Raw genomic sequence first — 6,089 nt, 5'->3', positions numbered from 1 at the left:
ATATAAAATAGTTAGGATAGATATGCAGCTACTTTCTCTTAGTTCAATGAGAAGAAAGGTTTGTACTAATATCGTTTAGACAAGATACCATGTCTGCATCTTGTCCTCTGAATAACTACTATGAGGACAACAATATGCAATGTATTAATTATTGAAACTGTCCTACTAACCTGTTTTGAAACTTTCATTGCTATTTTTTCTCATTAAAATGAATAAAAAAAATTTTTAAAAAGAAATTGCCCTTGGAAGGACATAAGGATGACCTTTAGGAATCATCACATGATGTCCTCTAAAAGTATTCTATGTGAAAATTCTGTCCTAACTCACACAGCTCCCAAAGTGGTGCAGAATGAGTGAAAGCCCAATGGAAGTAGCATCCTCCTTGCTTGGTTTTCTAGATGAGGGCATCCCAGCAGAATATCAACACTGATGTGTTGGTCATAGGATCTCCTCAAGCCTCAGGACAGCTATGTGAAGCCGATGAAGCCTGGCCAGAAAGCACAGCCCACTACTGCTATGAGTTTTCTTCATTTACCCCAACCTGGTGCACAAATATAGGCATTGTCTATGTACCTTCTGCACCAAAAATATGTCCTGGAGAGGCCTCTACTCTTTTTGATATTTTGTCTTCTCCCTTTTGCTCCCTACTTCAGGACAACCCTGAGTGCTTTGCTCTGATGTTGTGACTTGGGCATCATCCTCCAGGATGATCAGGTTGGCTGAACGCCATGTACCTGGCCTCAGGGGCCCAGGTTTTCTTCCTACTTCAGTCTCCTGAAGGGACCATAATCTGCCTTCAGCTTCAAGAAAGTACTTGAGGACCATCAAAGGATTTCCTTTCCTTCAGCTTTCTGGGTCCAAGTCCTTTGTAAAGGGACAAGGTCGTTTGGAGCAAGCAGTAATCCAGGATCAACCCTAGCTCAGGAGTAGTAACTTCATAAACTCCTTCATGCCTCTGGCAGGCAAAGTGCTGGGTGTCTGAGAGTGGAACCAAATATAACTTCTCTGGAGTCCTCCTCTTTTCCTTATTCTCCCATGTTTGCTTATGTAAGTTAATGATATGCTCAGCTGAGAGTGACAGAGAAGCCCAAACAAAAGTGACATGTTAAGCAAGTACTCAAAGACAAGAGGGATAAGTGAGAACACAGTACCCATATTAAAGTGGTTCCTGCTGACCAAATCCATGCATCAAAGTAAGTAGTAATGGAAACGGAATGTCACTATTGAATGAAACAGGAATTGTGGAGCCCATGTTTATAAAACTAAATAAATAATGGAGAATTAAAAGCACCATTTTGAATGTGAACTAATAAATGTGGAAAGAACGATGGAATTAGCAAATTACCATATCACAACCAGAATAATAATCATTCAAGCAAGAATCACCAGTGACTGTTAAAACCGATAAATATATCGCTTATATATAGACTCAAGTAGCTCTGTGTAAGATACATATAACGACAAAGAAGGAAATTTGACAATGAAGAATGTTGGCCAACACTGCATTGACTAAACAATTCGACTTACCTTGACTAACAAGGGACCATCAACTTTGTTTTTCAGTGTTAATATCATTCATTTAATTTTTAAAGAGAATAAAAAATACTAAACAAAAATTAGAAATGATACAGAATTTCACTAAACAAAATGATAGGAATTCATTAATGGTTAATATAATAATATTGTTGTCTTTAAATTAGTTGCTCAGATTACCAGCAAGAAAAATTGGTCAGAACATTAAAAAGAAGAAAAAAAAAATGAAGCATTTACTGTTCCTTTCAACAGACCAGCAGTTAGCTTAGCTGATTAAAGTGCCTGCAAACAGGCGCAAGGGCCAGGGGCTGGATCCCTGGGTCTGCCATGCCGGCCCCGCCCTTGGGGAACGTGGAGCCTGCAATTGAGTCTAGGCATGGTGGTGCGTGCCTGTAATCCCAACTCTTGGGAGGCTGTAAACAGGAGGATCACTATGAGTCCAATCTAGTAGTGAGATCCTGAAGACCATGTACACCCTTCCCTAAAATACAAAAAAAAAAAAAAAAAAAAAAAAACCAGCAGATATCAGCATAACAATTATTCAACCTATCCTGTGTGTACATATATATTTTTCTTTTTCCCTTTCTTTTCTCCTTTATCTCTTCTCAGTTATTCTTTCCCTTTGAACAGTTTCTTTCCCTTTCACAGTATCTATTTTACTTTTCCAATTTTATTTACTCTTTCAGGTTCTTGCACTAGGGAGACAATATAATGTTTGCACATGCAGGTCTGATTTATTCCACTTATGAGTATGTTCTCTAGTTACATCCATTTACCTATAAAGGCCTTAAGACAAACTTAAGGTAGAAGCTAAATAATACTCCATAGTATAAAAATATCATATCTTTTTATCCATTCCTCAGCTGATAGGCATGTGGGCTGTTTCCAAGATTTAGCTATAAACAGGGGTGTACATATATCACTGTGGTATGATGTTTTAGCTGGGTTGAATGGACCTCCAACCCTGGTTTCCTGAGGAGTCTCCACACTGATTGCCCTAGTGGTTGTACCAGTCTACACTCCCACCAATAGTGGAGAAGGGTTCCTTTTTCCCGCAGCCCCTCCAGCATTTGTTATTGGTTGCTTTCTTGATAGTAGCCATTCTTTCTAGGCTGAGATGGAATCTCAGTGTTGTTTTAATTTGTATTTTTCTAGTGACCAATGAAGTTGAACATTTTCTCATATATTTTGTGCACCTCTGATGGGCTGAAAGAGATATAGCACCTCTCTGTGGTACTCTTTTGAAAACAACGACAATAACAAGGACAACACCAACATCAGTGACTGTCGCAAGACAGAAGTGTATTTACCTTCTGTGGTGCTCATTCTACATGGTTAGGGGTCCAGTTCCTTCCCATCTCACTTCTCCTTTGTGAGTAGCCTTGACCTCCTAGCCCAAGGATCTGTAGCTCAGGTGGCAGTATGGACAAATGATAAAGAATAAATGCTAGAGTCTCAGTGTTCCCCACCTTAAGGGAGGATTCCAGAAGCTCTCACAGGACATCTGTGTCCCTGTGGTCAGAACTCACCTAGCTGCAAGTGGCCTGGGGACTGTAGCCTTTGTTTAGTACACCTACGTGCCCAGCTAAAAAGCCTGTTGTTTTGAAAGAATTGTGGATCTAGAAGATAAGGGAGAACAACTACCAATCTAACAATTTTATTTAAAGTCCACATGTCTCTGCACGGCCAGTACTGTTTATTGGGGTCCCCAGTCATGTCACCACTCCATGATCACACATGTAGCACGCCCACACGCTCAGAGCCTGCAGCCTACAGATGTGAGCCCTGAGCGGGCCCGGGCCTGACTCCTTCTGTGCCATGCACAACTTTAAGTCTTTTTAATTTTAAAGAGAAAAATAATAAAACAAAATTTTAAACAAGATAACAGGAGAGTAACAATAGTTAATACATCACTATTGTTATTTTTAAATTATTCAGTATCCGTTTCCTTTCCTTCTTTTCTCCATTTCCCATCCCAGTTTCTCTTTCATTTTGAGCAGTTCATTCCCAATTTTACAGTATCTATTGCATATCTTGGGTCTTATTTACTCTTTCAGCTTCTCACATTAGGGAGATGATACAGTGTGTATACATGTGCATCTGGTTTATTTCACTTATGAGTACAGTCTCGAGTTGCATTCATTTACCTATAAAAGTTTCCAGTTTAACCTTCTTTGTGGCTGAGTAGTACTCCATTGTATAAAAAGACCACATCTTTTTTGTTCATTCATCAGCTAGTGAGCATTTGGCTTGTTTCCAAGATCTAGCTGTTACAAATTGTGCTGCTATAAACGTGGGTGCACATATCTTGCTGTAGCATGATGTTTTTAATTCTTCTAAGAAGATCATCAGAAGGGGAATAGCTGGGTTGAATGGGGCCTCCAATTCCAGTTTTTTGAGGAACCCCCACGCTGATTTCCACAGTGGTTGCGCCAGTCTACATTCCCCCCACAGCCCCTCCAACATCTGCTCTTGGTTGATTTCTTGATAATAGCCATTTTTCTGGAGTGAGATGAAATCTCAGTGTTGCTTTACTTTGCATCTCTTGAAAGATCAATGCTACAACTTTAAGTCTTCATATCAGCTCAGGGGAAGGCGGGGGAAGGGAGCGGTTGCCTATGGAAACGACTCTGCAGCCTTGCTTTAACCTGAGCTGGTTTAAACTAACATGGCAGAAAGGCCAACTCTTCGGCCTTTTCTTTCTACATAAGCAAGGTAAAAGGCCTCCAGTAAACAACCGCTTCTCCTACCTTTCTCAGGGCTGTAGGAGAAAGGATGCAGGTGGGGTATTGGAGGCTGGAGGACAGACGCAGCCTGGGCCATACTTCCCAGGGAGAAGGCTGAGCAGCACTTGCCAGGTTGGATGGGATGGGCGGGGCGAGCACAGTGGAGGGCAAGAGGCAGTGACGGGCCCCTTTCATCAGATCTCCCCACAAGGCTGTGGAGTGTTACAGTCAGGGTTGGGAGCAGTTCAGGAAGTTCAGAGCTTTTGAGGCAGCATTGCCTTTCACCAAGGAAGGAGTCCCTGAGACTGCCGCGCCTGCCGTGACTCGTTTCTCACAGTGTGGCCCAGTGGAAAGGCAGGATGAGTAACCAGAGGGCCCACAGTCCCAGGTTCTGCAGCCAGCAGCTTCGGTCCTGGTCTCCGGTCTTCTTGTTTATGTGACCGCCAGACTGACCACAGGGGTCAGGACTGGAAAGGGGGATCAGCCTTTGTGTGCTCAGGCAGGACAGGTGAGGCTCCCCCTGCCAGGGAGCACTGGTCGGACTTCTCTCTAGGAGACACCAGGGAACCACCTGCACTGGGACTCAGCTCAGAGGTCACCTCTGTGACTCCATGCTGGCTGCTCCCCAGCACCCTCAGAGGACATTGTGAGGTCCCATGGAGCTCTCACACTCCAGCGCTACCGACCCGGGTTCAGCCACGTAGCAGTCCTGTGACTGTGTGTCTGTGCCTCAGCCAACTCACCTATGAAGTGAAGGTCCAAAACAGCGCTGTTCACAGGAAGGTACTGTGAAAACAAAATGAATTCTACATGTGCCTAAACATGGCTGAACACACGGCAATGGCCAGAGGTGGAAACAGCTGAGGCGTCTGCTGTCTGCTGCTGGGGCGTGGGAGCACCAAGTGTTGAGCAGCATCCATGCAGCTCGACAGTGGACAGCCTTTTGGAAGATGCTGTTCTGATCCACATCGCAGTGTGGATGAACCTCGAGGCCACAGTACTAAGTACAATAAGCCAAGCACACAGGACCAACTTACATCTCCACTTAGCTGAGGTATCTGCAGCAATCTAACTCATAGAGGAAGAAAGCAGAATGCAGGCTGCCGCAGATCTGGGGGAAGGCTCAAACTGGAGTGAGTGTGTGGAGGGCACAGAAGGTCAGTTTGCAAGAAGAGAGCAGTTCTGTGGCCAATGGAGGTGATGGACAAATAGCAGTGTAGTGCACTTAACGCCCTTGGGCTGTACATACTCAAAGGTGGTGAAGAGGAAAAATTCTGTGTTATAAGTATTGTATCAAAATGTGAAATATAAATATTTTTATAAGTGGCTGGCATTTAATAATTCAAGGGGTGTGCTAGCTGTGAATAGGAGCACAGGGTCTATGGCTAGGTCACGCGTCCCCTGCCTCTAGGTTGACACAATCCTGGGAAATGAGCACCCATAAAGGGCACGAGGAGAATGACCCTGAACTCATGGGTAGTGATAAAAGGGGTGGGAGGGCAAGGCAGTAGAAGTGCCCCTAAGGAAAGGTAGAGACCAATAGAACCTACCTCAAGAGCCAGAACAGAGGTCCATTATGGGGCAGACAGAAAGCAGGCAGCACAGGAAGGCTGGGCAATGCCTCCCTTCCTATGCCCTTGCATGGGCCTTGCACAACCACCACAGCCTCCCCAGTCTTCCTGCCTGAGTGTCCTGGAGAGGGCTGTCACACAGGGGTAGTACATACTGGAGCTACAGGTGGGAAGGCAAAGGCGCGGCCTCTGATAACAGGCTCTCACCCAGCTCCCCAGGTCCCAGGCACACCTAGAGGAGGTGTAAGGCATGCAGGTG

Source organism: Octodon degus, unplaced genomic scaffold (assembly GCF_000260255.1).
Source record: "Octodon degus isolate 3935 unplaced genomic scaffold, OctDeg1.0 scaffold00015, whole genome shotgun sequence".
Classification (NCBI taxonomy): Eukaryota; Metazoa; Chordata; class Mammalia; order Rodentia; family Octodontidae; genus Octodon; species Octodon degus.
This window is presented reverse-complemented; position numbering follows the sequence as displayed.